The sequence below is a fragment of the Pongo abelii genome, chromosome 10 (assembly GCF_028885655.2).
Source record: "Pongo abelii isolate AG06213 chromosome 10, NHGRI_mPonAbe1-v2.0_pri, whole genome shotgun sequence".
NCBI lineage: Eukaryota > Metazoa > Chordata > Mammalia > Primates > Hominidae > Pongo > Pongo abelii.
Genome location: NC_071995.2, coordinates 40,168,685 through 40,182,802, shown reverse-complemented (window position 1 = coordinate 40,182,802; position 14,118 = coordinate 40,168,685). Strand labels below are relative to the sequence as shown.

The 14,118-nt window shown below is 42.0% G+C and overlaps 1 protein-coding gene across 2 annotated transcripts in view; it reads left to right on the top strand.

The window, feature by feature from the left end:
- The first annotated feature begins 950 nt into the window (after positions 1–950).
- The window catches only part of PRICKLE1 (prickle planar cell polarity protein 1), a 131,344-nt gene continuing 118,176 nt past the window's right edge, over positions 951–14,118 (top strand). The window contains exon 1 of one of the 2 annotated variants that reach the window (XM_002823116.4): positions 951–1,491. The gene's annotated coding sequence lies outside the window, so the exon portion shown is untranslated. The remainder of the gene's footprint in view (positions 1,492–14,118) is intronic. The other variant, XM_054527128.2, reaches the window with a different exon arrangement.

Below are 14,118 nucleotides of genomic sequence, written 5' to 3'. Positions count from 1 at the left end.
CAACACCTCCCTCCACACTCCCCCCACACACATCCTCATCTTCCTGGAAGATGATACAGTATCCTAGAGCGTTGTGGAGAGGATGGAGAGGTCAAGGAAGCCCTGGCTTTGCAGAGGCACCTGTCAAGTTCGGGTTAACAGCTGCCGCCTGTGTCTGCCCTCTGCAGCCCAGGGAAATAGTACCCACACGGTGAGACCCCACCGATCCGGAACTGGAGAGGGTGGGGGGTTCTAAGGTTTAGTGTAACACAAATGTCAGGGCAGAACTTTCAAACAGGCTGAGCCCCAGTTCAACGTGGGTGAGTGCGCCTGAGAGCCCAGCTCTGGGAATTGAGCAGACTGAAAACGTGGAGAGTAGTTTGGCCAGTGAAAAATTGTCACCGTGTTCGGATCGATGCTTTGAACCCGCTTTTAAGTGCGCCACGCTCACTTGGGTCAGGCTCTGGACATTGCGGTGGGCTGAGGTTTTCGCGGGCACGACCCCCGACACTGAGTTTTCATGGAGACCACCAGCGCCGTCGAGGCGGGGAAGGGAACGGACTAGAGGATAAACTTTGGCTTCTTGCTCTGAAAGATCACTCCTCCGGTTCCGGGGCAGAGACTCAGACCAGCCTGTGGGATTACACGAGACAGGATCGAGTCCAAACGGGTCCCCAGCGCGGCAAGGCGCGCCGGAAGGAATCTAAGTGTTTAATTAACTGCCCCCTTCACACACCCCCCTAAGGAGAAGGAACTCAAATAGGCACCCCTACCCAAATCGTTTGATCAGAGGAAATTGGGTTTGTCTCTCCCCCAGCCCCCACCCCGTCCCTTCACTCTTCCTGTGTTTCAGTCCATCGGGATTGTCCGTTAAAAAAAAAAAAAAAGGCTTATAATCGGGGGCGGAGCAGAGGCTCCTAGCGAGCGGCACTTGCGACTCTGGGCCGCGGCTGGTGAACTTCTTTCTCCCTGCGCATGATCCGCCTGCTGCTCTGCCCCACTGGCTGCGCGTGCAGCGGGTCCCAGCCCTGCTCGCAGCCCTGCGCCCGGGCGCCGCCGGAGCCGGGCCCGACCTCGCTTTCGGGGCCGAGCTGGGGTACGCGTGGGCGCGCGCCCAGCGGCCTCGATCCCGCTGCGGCGTCCGCGCTCCGCGTTTTTGCTCGCGCCGGGCCCCGCGGCCGAGGGCGGGGTGCGCGGCGGCGCCGCGCCGCGCGGCTTCGGAGACCGAGCGCACTCCGCCTGCAGCCCAGCTGCCAGCGCCGCCTCCCGCGGCTGCCGCAGCCTGACAGAGCGCCCGGAACATGCCAGCCTCGCGCAGCCTGCACTGACTTCCCCGAGACGCGCCGCGGCCGGCACGGAGACTTTCTGGGCTCTGGATGGTTCGTGCACTGCTCACCCTCGCCCACCCCTGGCTCCGCGGACCGCAGCCTCTCAGCCCCTCAGCCCCGCAACTCCGCAGCCCCGCCGCGGCGCCGAGGACAGTACAGCCGAGTTGCGTCTCCCTCGCGCGAGGTGAGTGGCAGGCTGGATCCCGGCGGATTCCGCAGAGCGGGCTGCGGCGCGGTGGGGGGGGCCGAGCGCCGCAGGGGCAGGGCCGGGCACCTTCTCTGGCACCGCCGGGGTCTGTGACACCCAGACTGGGGCGGTGTCGCAGAAGATCAGGGAGAAGGTCGTAATCGGTTTGTTGGGCTATGTAGACAGGGAAGGCAGATATTGGCTGCAGCATCGCCAGGGCTCCGCAGAGGCTCCCCGCATGGCTCCTGTTTGCTGCATCACAACCAACTCTTCTCTTGGTTTTCTCCGGCGTGGAAACAGGTTCTGCAGCCCGAGGGTCGGGGCGATGCGGGGCGCCGGGAGGCGAGGGTGCGTTGGCGTGTTCCCGCCGCTTAGGATCGCCTGTCACCTACTGGCCTCCGGAGGGAGGGTCCCGATTCTCTCCGCTCGCTCTGGGGAAAGGGCTGGTGGCTTTTTGGCAGGGGCGAATCAACTCCCACCACTCTCCCCAACCCCCTGCCCCGCGATGGTGTTTTCTGAATGTAGCACAGATATAGGAAAAAAAATGGGAGCGTCTTCTTCTCTTGAGGTAGAAAAAGTTAAAGAAACTAGGCATGTTAATAATTATTAGGAGCGGGACTCAGGATGCAGCAGAAAGCTGTTAAATTTTCGTTACCCTCTAAGAAAAACAAACGGCATCGCCAGTGACTATTGGCAGTGCTGTGTTATTCTTGGGACTTTGGGAAAATTGTTCACAGATTGTCTTTAGGAGGCTGAAGAACTAGGTTGGGGGTTGGGAGAGAGGGAGGACGGCTGCATCACGCTGAGTTCCAGCTTGCCTAAGGAGGGTTCAGGATCACAAGCCGAACACGTTTGGTTGCTGATTTTTAAAAGGGTATCAGCGGCAGAACTGAGGCCATGAACAAGGCAAATACACCACGGGAACCAGCCTAAAGGAAAAAAAAACCACCAACAACTACAACCAAAAAAACATGTAAAAATCTGCCTCTCCTGCAGAGTTCACATGCATTTGTGCTATCAAATGGATGCATGTATATGTGTATTTTAGGATAAGTTTTATGAATGACAAATCAATGAAATTGTATCTTGTATCTGTTCATGCATACAGTGTTGTCTACTGCCTCGTTTTAATCAGTACTTCGGAAGGCTGTGCCTGCAGTTGATGTTATATAATTGACGTGGTTCACCATCAGACATTTTTTAATGTACTTTTGGAGTAGAGGGAACTTCCATCTGTCTTTTCAGACAGGCCCAAGGTGTAGACTGGTAAGGGTTACTAATGTTTGCCGTAGTCCGTCTCCAGATGTGTGAGCTCAGCTGTTGCCTGTCACTTAGGTGACAACTGGCCCTTTCCCACTAAGCCTTTGCTGTCTCCATTATCCTCAGTGAAGTGTCACTGTTCAGCCGCCTTCTATTATCAGGAGTGGACTCTAGCCCCTTGGGAGCCGGCAGCCTTGTTTGACCATCCCCAACATTATGTCTGTTTTCAGACTCTAGAAAGGAAAAAAAAAAAAAAAAATCCCATGACAGCAAGATAGATACATTTTGAATTGAGCATCAACTTAACCCAAAGATTCTGCTTTAATCAAGACAGTTCTGTAAGGATGACGCAATATTTGTCAAGCCTTTTCTCTGGAACAATATTTACTCCCACCAGGGGATTTTAAACTTAAACAGCAGCCATTCATCTTGCTGTCTGGTGGAGCCTGGTTCAGTTTGCCTCCAATGTGGTCCTAGCCTTGGTGGCTAGGCTTGGCCTGGGACAGGAATCTGTCATTGTAGCCCAGCTGGAGCCTGAAGAAAGCAAAATACAGCACCTGCTGGTACCAGAGGGTTTCTAAATGCCATCAACTGGCGAGTCAGGAAACACAGAAGGAGATATTTTACAAGCTCTTCCAGAAATGTTTATACAAAGGATTTAGAGGTTAACAATGCATGTGCTCTACATATTAAAACCGAAAGGTGCTACAAATAAATGGATGTTACCCACAGTTAAGGGTTTGCACACTTGCTGATGAACTTGAAAATCTCCAAGTTTGATAAGTCATGGCTAACATAGTATGATTCATACTTATAAATAAGCCTCAAAAGGAAGGAAGGAAAGAAAAGAGGGAGGGATGGAGAGAGGGAGGGAAAAAGGAAGGAAAAACTGGATAGTTTATAGAGATAGACATATTGATGCAACTGAATGGGCTTAGTAAATTAATTTTTCCATCTTTAATTTGGTACTAATTGGCGAGTTATCACTGAGTGAGCTTGTTGGTTCATAGGTTTTAAAAAGAAAAATGATATATTTTACTAAAGTGACAGATTCAATCAGTTCTGCCAGTAACACCAGTGAAGCTTAAAAAGCTTATTATGTTTTTATAATCAAGGTCCATGGAAGCACTATTTGTCCACGGTGGGTGGTGGTGTAATAAGTCAGCTTGAGTCCCCCAAATAAAATCTAATATTAGCTAGGGAGAAATAAAGATCCCCTATAGGGTTAATAGCTGAACTCTTAACTTTAGAGTCAGATGTAGGTAAGCCTAGTTGTTCCTGATATTCTTTCCTTTGGTAATTCTGAAAAGACCAAAAAAGTTAAATTTTATAGTTTCTTTGATTAAGTCTTTTAAAAAGTAAGCTGAAATAATAAGTTTTAAAAGTTGCATCATAATTTCTCTAAAATCTCTTATAATTACTTGAAAGCAAAATACAAAGAATTAAGTATTATGAGTGATTGTCTATAATACTCATGAAATGGAACAAGAATCTTTACAAAGTATTTTCCAGTATTTAAGTAACTCTCTTAATGGCCTATACCTATATTTTGGGCTCTCTAATATTATGGGAAACAATTTTCAGTAAAGATGATCATTACTTGTATTCTAGTTACTGCAGTTAATTTCCTGGTTAAAATAGTTTATAAAGAGCAAATTTTTCCTTTTAAAGAAAGACAGGAAAGCTACATGCAGTGGTGCTTGGCTCTACAGCCCCAGCTACTGGGGAGGATCGTTTGAGCCCAGGAGTTCAAGTTCAGCCCAGCCAACATTGTTAGACCCCATCTCTGGAAAAAAAAAAAAAAAAAAAGGTAATTTTTAAAAATCAAAGTGATTCTCATCTGTGAATAGAAGTGTTAAAAGTATCACTTGACTAGGATAGACTCTTCCCCCTCGGAAAAAAATAGCTGTCTCTTTCATCTCCATGTTATGTAAAATAATACCAACTGTTTAACCCTTATTAGTGAGAGAATATTAGATCACTTAAATCTAGGTATGATTATTCCACAATAAAGAGAAGGAGTTAGGAAGGTGAAATGGTTGTGTTCTGGGTTGCCTGGTTGGTTGATTGGTGTTTTAAGGGACCATTACTTCTTCTTCTTCTGGTCACAGAAGAAAGGATTATTGGATTGCACAATAATATCTTTAGAAGGTTGATGTGAGCAAGCAAGTTGAGAGAGGGAAGTACGGTAATCTGGGTGCCAAGTCCTGCATTGTTGCAGTTCCTCGAAACCTCATGCAGCCTATGGAGCCAGCGCTCCACAACACGTGCCAAGGACCAAGATGGCATTGAGGAATCTGGAGCAGCCCCAAGCCTCTGACTTCCCCATCTCTGGACACACAGAAATGTAGCGCCTCATCTGCCCCAGTAACTGGTAATCACATCCCCTTGTTTATGGTCATGCTGAACTGAAGTGGAGGTTAATTACCTACGTGTTGATGAATGAACATTTTGGAGCAGTGAAAAAAGCCTGGCCTAAAATTGTATGGGGAATCTGAGTAAGCTGCTATTTCCCCGCCCCTTCCCCTCTCTCCTGAAGCAGGGATGGCGAACCAGACAGGCTTTACAGGTTGGAGCATGCTGATGTCATGACACTTCTGGCACAGAGATATGATAGAATAATCAGATCACTTTTCTGTATGCCAGAATGACACAATTTTTCCAAGAACCATTCCTGAGCCACTGGTCCACTGGCATTGACTATTTCCAGTTGTGGGGGGGTGGGGAGGGTGATCAAACCTCTCAGAATGTAATAATTCTTCCTATGTCTCTGTTTTATGCACTTGTTTAGACTAAACTCTAAATGCATTTTGGTTATTTTTGAAGGGACCTCTCCAGGAACAAGAATGATTGCCCAGCCTGAACCGATTAGACCTTTCTGGCTTCATTCTCCTATAAAGAGAGATTTTACATATAAAACAAAAGTAAAAATGTCAGCCACGCAGAAGCCAATGTAAACATTTTAAAATGTAGAGCTGCAAACTAGCAAGCAGCTATCATTTGCCTTTACTTAACTTTCTTCTCCCCTAAGTTTGGTCCTACGTGAGCCTAAAAGTCAACTGACCAATTCAACAGCAGTTGCATTTTTCTCACTGGTAGATTTGGGGTAAACTCTTGGGAGAGATGCCTTTCATCTCTAGTGGATTACACTTCAGAAAAGAAAAAAAAAGTTAGGGCTGTGTTATTTCAGTTGTTCTGGTACTGAAGTCATGGACTCCTTTCTAAGAGTTTTGTCCCAGCTGCTGATTTATAGCACCCACCAGCTTCTGCTTTGTGTGTGCTTCTCTCTGTGTCCTTTTCTCATTGGGTCTCTGGAAGAAAGATCTGTCAATAATGCAATGAAAATATTGCCGTGAGATGCACACCCGTAAGTAGACTCCTCCATGCCCAGCACTCTTGCTCAGCTGCCCTTCTTTTATCTGAGGCAGAGATCCCCGGGCTTGCAATTATGGTCTTTGACTTTGGTAACAATTCTGTTTGAAATGTTTCCAATTACACACAATATTGGCGGCATGTAGCAGCTGCATGCCAAAAAGCATTTCGAAGTGTGTTCCAAGAATCAGGCTGTGATTGCTTTTAATTTAAATAAAGGCTGTTTGGTTTCCTGTGATGTTTTTTATAACCACCTTTCCCCCCATTTTTGTTGCCTTTAAAAAAAAAAGAAGTCTAATATAAAGTAGCCACCACTTAATGTGCTATAATATTGGCCCTAGTTTTCTAGGATAGCCATTTTCTTTGAACAAGCACAACAAACTTTTTAATAAAGGAATTTTAAAGAAACATTTATAGCAGTTTGGATTACCCCAAAGAAGTAAAGGGGAAAAGGTTATCTTAGAGCATATTGTAAGTAGCTAATGTTTTCAAGTTTGCCTGTCTCCCTCTTTAGGGACATATCAATATAATTATCTTTTTAGGTTATTGGAGATCATTTGGTACACTTTTTTTTTTCCAGATTCCTCTATTTTTCTTTTTGTGGGTCTATGAAGAAGTGTTATAAAAGAACATTAAAAAGATAGAGAGATCTCAATAAGAATATTCTTAAAACGGGGGATAGAGGGGAATCAGCACATAATTTCACAATTTTATTGGAAGTAAACTCTCCAAATCTGCCTCCTCTGTGGGCTTGAAATCTCTGAACACTGAACCCTTTTTAGAAACCTTCTAAAACTGGTGGTTTAAATCTTTTAATAGCTACCAGACATATTTGACTTATTAGATCTGAAAATAAGAAAATATACACTCTCAGGACTTGGAGTAAATGGACAGGTAATAGAACTGGAGAGTTCTGTTTCCAGGACAATTTTGGCCCACCTGAAACATAACACCTATAGCTAGAGGGTATCCAAGAGGTGAGGTGCTAAGATGGTCCTAATTAAGGTGTTTTCACATAGGCTCTTTCAATCCTGGCAAAAACATCCTATAGAATATAGTGCTTCTTTGGGTCGAACAGTAGTTGACTTGCATAAATGCCAACATCTCTTCTGGCATCTTTGGAAATCTTCCATCATGTAATAAGTAGTACTGTATAATCCAAATTTGTAAATGCCATGTGTCATGTAGCCCCTGTAGAGACAGCTGAAATTAGCCTATGCTGCTAGGGATGATTGAGATCCTGGAGGTTAGGTGATTGCCTAAATCCAAAGTACTACCAGTAACTAACGCTATTGGAGGCCTTTGATGAAATATAGGAGAAGGTGTGATGTTAAACTTAGCATAGTACTGTACTGCGAAGAATAGCCCACCAAAAGATGCTTAGAGTTTTCCCTTAAATCCCCTTTATCGTTGGAAATTGTCTTTCGATTAAGCAAACCTTCTTGGAGGAAATTTGCTCAACTAGAGCTAAAATGAGGTTTGTATTATTTTACCAGCTGAACACCCTAGCTTGCCAGACACATCCACCTTACCCAGGCCCATTGCTATAGAGACAAAACCCACAGTAACTATGGTTGAAATAGAAAGTCTATTAAAACCTTTTTCTATATTGGCCAGCTCCTCTGCCCCAGTTAAAATGCTGCCTTCTGTGTACACACACACAGACACATGAGTTTCAATCTAATAATAGTCAACTGCTTTAAGCCATGTATAGTTTCACCAAGGGCATTTGTACTTCTTTGGTTTCTTTTATTTCACTGATAAGCACATATGGCAATTTTCGGAAGAAACTCATAACTTGTTGACTACAATTGATACTTCCAACTATCCTATTTACATGCATGAATAATCTAAGTTCCTAATTTGGGATCTGAAAAGGGGCTAGAATTCAGGGGTGCCCAATCTTTTGGCTTCCCTGGGCCACATTGGAAGAAGAATTGTCTTGGGCCACACATAAAACATACTAACACTAACGATGGCTGGTGAGCTAAATAAAAAAAAGAAATCACACACACACAAAAATCTCATAATGTTTTAAGAAAGTTTACAAATTTGTGTTGGGCCACATTCAAAGCCATCCTGGGTTGCATGTGGTCCACGGGCCGTGGGTTGGACCAGCTTGTGCTATGTAGTGTGGTGTGTTGTTTTGCTTTGAAATATCTCTTTCAAATCATTTAGAGGATGTTAGATTTTACATAAGAATACTGCTTAGTGCTCTAATGTTGAAATACGTGTTATAATGTATGTCAAAAAGAGATTACACTTTACATTCTTCTGTGACTATGTAATTAATACGTATGTTCAGTGCTTGAAGTATATGCATGTTACATAATTTTTAGAGAGATAAAGTTAGGTCTGAAGTGCATTAGAGAATCACAGATGTTTCTTGTAAGAGAATACATATGCTTCATAGGAATTTTGAACTGCTTTCTGATGCTAAGCTTTGTTCACTGCAAGGATCATATGAATAATTTCATTGAGTTGCCCCAGTTCTTATTTACACAAGCCTTGAGAAAGGAGCTGAAGTGATAAATAACTTGCCCCCCTCACGTAATTCTGAATTGCTTTAGCCTTTCATGTTTCATGAATGTAAAGGGAGGGAATAAAATATACAGAGAAGATGTTTGTGTTTAACTAACTTAATCATACAAGTTCCCTTTGTGGGCCTTCTATAAGCTTAAACAGCTTGGCAGGCTAATAGCCAAAAACGTGTCCTCAAGTACTGCCAAAAGTGTTAAAAGCAGACCAGGCTTTCTCCATATTGAGGTACTGGGAACATATTTTTTTTAACCTTCTGAATTTTGGGAATAAATCAGAAAAATCACTCTTTTTTTTTTTCTCCCCTTCCTTACCCACAGAAACCAAAATTATTATTCATTGCAGTGCTGAAATGAGAAACTGATAGGAATTAAGATTTTTGTGTGAGAGTGTTTTAAACTAGCCTGATTTGGCTGTTTAAGCAGGAAGCAACCAGGTTGTGATGGTGTATCATGGGTCTTTTTTTGTTACTGTTTATGCTGCCTGTGGACACTGGCTTCTTTGCTTTAGTTCCATAACTTTTTTTTTGAGATGGAGTCTCCTTCTGTTGCCCAGGCTGGAGTACAGTGGCATGATCTCGGCTCACTGCAACCTCCGCTTCCTGGGTTCAAGAGATTCTCCTGCCTCAGCCTCCCAAGTAGCTGGGATTACAGGCACATGCCACCACGCCTGGCTAATTTTTGTATTTTTAGTGGAGACGGGGTTTCACCATGTTGGCCAGGCTGGTCTTGAACTCCTGACCTCAAGTGATCCACCCATCTCGCCCTCCCAAAGTACGGGGATTACAGGCGTGAGCCACCTCACCTGGCCTAGTTCCATAACCTTTAATGAAATACTTTGTCAATTTATCCTGTTTTTTCTCAAGCAGAGATCCCAAAATAGACAGTAGTGGAGGGATGTGCTATAATAATACAGAAAAAGCCAGTTTGGTTTTTTTTTTAACAGTTTTTTGGATTAAACCCCAAAAAACTCAGACTAGTACAATAACTGTGTGATTTTTGAGCCAGTTTCTCAGCGTCTCTGGGCTTCAGTTTCTTCATATATAAAATGAGGGAATTAGACTAGATCAGTGTATATTAATCAAAGGATTGAATCATACACATCTAAATACAAATACACAGATTTTAATGCAGTAGGTTTTCGGTGCAGTCTTGCACTTTTAGCTTGAACAAGCTCCTCAGGTGATTCCAATGTACAACTGCTGCTGAGCCATTAAATTAGGTGATGTCTAAGGTGTCCTTCTCATTCCAAAATTTGTTTCTAATCCTACTAGGCCAAATTATCTGCCTGCCTGCTTTTCTTTCCTTTTCCTTTTCCTTTCCCTCCCTTCCTTACTCTCTCTCTCCCTTTCTGCCTCCTTCCTTCCTTCCGTCCTTCCTTCCGTCCTTCCTTCCTTCCTCTTTTGTTCATTCATTCACTCTTAATGACTGCTTTTATTCCTTAAAAGTAGTCATTGATATTTTGCTGTCAAAATATTATAGATGTCATTTCAACCTGGAAATGAAGATCTATGTTCTGTGCCTGTGAGTAGATGCTAATCACAAGGAGCCATGTTTGTTCACTATTGCATACCTCATGCCTACCACAGTGCCTGGCGCATAGTAGACACTTCACAAATACAGGGAGCCCAAAAAGTCAAGAAACTTAAAAATATATATACTGTTATGTTTTCAAATAATATGCTCAGTGTATATTTTGTCAACTTCCAAACACCTCTCGCACAAAGTATCTCCAAATTTAAAACAATGAGCATAATTGTTTATCTGAAAAACAACATAATAAATACATTATTTTCCTTCAGTTTCCAGACTTTAGGCATACTACATGGTGCATTTATTGTATTTTTCTCCAGGTTAACAACTGATCTCATTGCTTTAAATTTGAAATTACTTCAACTGGAAACATATCTGGAGGTTGACAGAAAAAGATGTTGAGCATATTATTCAACAGTATAATTAATATACTGTTGAAAAATAAGTTGATCCTATGTTTCCTCACTTTTTGAGCATCCGTATTTGTTGAATGAATGAATTCCAGTTTTCTTTGTCAGTTTAAGAAATATAATCTGGTCAAATCACTGTAAAGGTTTTTAAACGTATCTGGGGCCAGGTGTGGTAACTCATGCCTGTAATCCCAGCACTTTGGGCTGCCGAGGCGGGCGGATCACTTGAGGCCAAGAGTTTGAGACCAGCCTGGCCAACATGGTGAAACCCCGCCTCTACTAAAAAAAAACAAAAAATTAGCTGGACGTGGTGGCGGGTGCCTGTAATCCCAACTACCCAGGAGGCTGAGGCAGGAGAATCTCTTGAACCCAGGAGGTGGAGGTTGCAGTGAGCCAAGATCATGCTGTTGCACTCCAGCCTGGGTGGTAAGAGCAAAACCTATCTCAAAAAAAATAATAATATAAATCTCATCTCAAAAAATAATAATAATAAAGACATATGATACCTACTTTACTTGATTTGTTGTTGTTTGTTGCCATTTGGGGGGAGGTTTTATTATTGTTTTATTTGGTTTTGAATTAAAAGAAGAACTTTAAAACTCACTATTCTGAAACCTGGCTAACTATCCAATTTCCTTTGAACTTTTACACTATACAGACGTGGCCAGTGGCAAAATCAGCTAGCTTAGCACCTTCTTCCTACCGTATGCCCTCTGCCAAATCAAATCATCACGGTCTCAGAATGGAAAATTGTACCTGAATTATCTACCTGGGTTGTTCGCACATATAACTGGAAAACTCTCTTGTTATTACGTGAAGAAATACTGTGAGGCATTTTAGGAAAAATATTTAACTGTAGCTAAACAGTTCAAGGATTACTTGAAATAAATTGAGAGCTGGTTCAGAGTATTGTATAAAGCCTTAATATTTGCAGATTTGACTTTCCTGAAGTTTCACAGCAGAGTTCCTTGTTTGTACTGGACTTTAAGCTAATGTTAAAAAAAAGACATGTGAAATCACAGCTCACTCTGTCCCTTCAGGTCTCTGCTCAAAAGTCATCTGATGTCAGATAGCCTTCCCTGGTCACCCTGTAAAAAATAGCAGCATCCCTGCTTTTTCCCAGTCACCGTCTAGCACCCCCCAATCCTCTTAAGCTGTTGTACCTTTTTTCATAGCACTGTTAGATATTTATTGTGATAGCTACCTGTTCCCTGTAGATACCTCTGTACTGTTTTGTCTACTGCCATTTTAATGTTGTATATAAAATGAAGATAAGGTCAGGAGCAGTGGCTCACACCTATAATCCCAGCACTTTGGGAGGCCGAAGTGGGCAGATCACCTAAGGTCAGGAGTTCGAGACCAGCCTGGCTAACATAGTGAAACCCCGTTTCTACTAAAAATACAAAAAATTAGCCAGGCGTGGTGGTGCGCGCCTGTAATCCCAGCTACTCGCAAGGCTGAGGTAGGAGAATCACTTGAACCTGGAGGCGGAGGTTGCAGTGAGCCAAGATCGTGCCATTGCACTCCATCTTGGTCAACAAGAGTGAAACTCCGTCTCTAAATAAATAAATTAATTAATTAAATTAAATAAACACAAATAGTAGCCAGTATTCTGTTTTTATCTGAGCTAAAAATTTTTTAGAAAGGAGATAGAGATAGAGATATTTTATTTGGAGCATTATTGTGGGGTTTTTCCCCCCAGCTGAAGTGGAGTTTCTCAGCTATTTACCCTTTTATCTAAGTAAAGCCAGAGAAACATGATAGAATAGAAGGAAAGATGCTTATCAAATAACCCTCCTTCCTTTTCCACACTCCCAAGTGATCAAGGAAATGTAATCATCTAGCAAAGGGATGCTATATTAATAGAAGATTGAATATGTGCAACAAGGAAGCTATATGACTTCCTTCTTCATAATACACCCATGCCACTCTGTAATCTTAAAAAAAAAAATAGAGGTAGAATCTTCAGAGAGGCTTGTGATGTTGCCATGTATGTTAAAACATGGATGACAGACTGTCTTTCACTCAAACAATCTCCTGATTTAAATTCCAGGGGTGAAAAGCTAATCCTCTAAGTGATTTCAACCAGCTTCCTAGGAAACCTAGTTGCTTGAAATTATTATTTTAATGTCTCAAGTTCCAGAGCTAAATTGGCAGTGAGTCCATTTTCCTATTAAGAAGTTGAGCCAACTTATTTATCCAGAAATTACCATGTTTAAACTTGGGGGTTCTTTATTATGATAAGACTAATACCTCCAAAGTACACAAAACACTTTCATATCATCTCATTTTATCTTCCTTGCATTTTTATGTGCAGGTCTGACCAAGGTTATCCCAATTTACTGATGAGGAAGCTACCTTTTAGTTCGAGTTGCAGCTTCCTAAGGAACTTTGGTTTGCCAGTTCCTAAATAAAGGAATGTTTGCAGTTAAATTTTTAGAAAGAAAGAAAAAAAGAACAATAGAAAGGGAAAGTAAGCAAGCACTTGTAGCTTACCCAAAATTGTTTGATGATGTTTTATTGTTTCATAAATATTGCTGTGCTTATGTGTGTTCTATATTAAATGCTTTTACATAATTATTGCATCTCCTACTAACTTGCATGGGGTCTTAGATGAGTCACATAATTTTCTGGCCTTCGTACCCAGTCTGTGCCTCAGTTTCCTCAGTTGTAAAGTGAGGAGAGGCTGATGATTTTTTAAGCTCAAAATTTACGTGGCTCTAAAAATTTGGAGGCCATAACTTCAGGGGAATAGATAATAAATAACAAATGTGAGCTGGTAGTATTATTATTAGTCTCATCATTCTCACTACCCAAATCCCAAATTAGAATTTTTTTAACAGATTATTTCAAAAATATTCATATGAGCCAGGTGCGACTTATAGCTTTATTCATTATTCAGTGTGGCCAGTTAAAATTCAACAATAGCTATGTTTTAAAGGCCTGAGGGCCTAAGAGAATATACACTTCCCCTGATCAAAAGTCTGGTCTATAGTTTCCCTTAGAGTTCAATGTGACAGCTAAAAAAAATATTGCAGTGATATTAAAGAGCAAATTATTAATCGAATGTTGTTACAACGGTGGCATACTTGTGTTTATACTAAAAATTACAAATGTGATTATTATGTTTATACATGGGAAATGTGGACAATTTTTAAAGTAGTACTCAAATTAGCATGTTCACTTGTTGACACACAGTGATTAGAACTGTGTTTAAAATGTGAGTGCCCATTGACCAAACTGGATTTAATTTTGGGAGGCTTAGAGAGGGTTTGCTGGAAAATAAAAATAACCTAACATTCATTTTAGTTGCATTCCTAATATTTTCAATAACCCTAATAACTTTCTTATGTTCCAAACTCCCCAGATAAATGCTGGTGTAACTATGCAGTATGTAGTGAAACTCTTCCTATAATTAATCTTTGATAACATATGTTGGCAAATGTCATCATACCTACTAGCCTGGATGTTCCTTTTAGTAGCATTGTAATTAATTAAATCACTCACTTTTC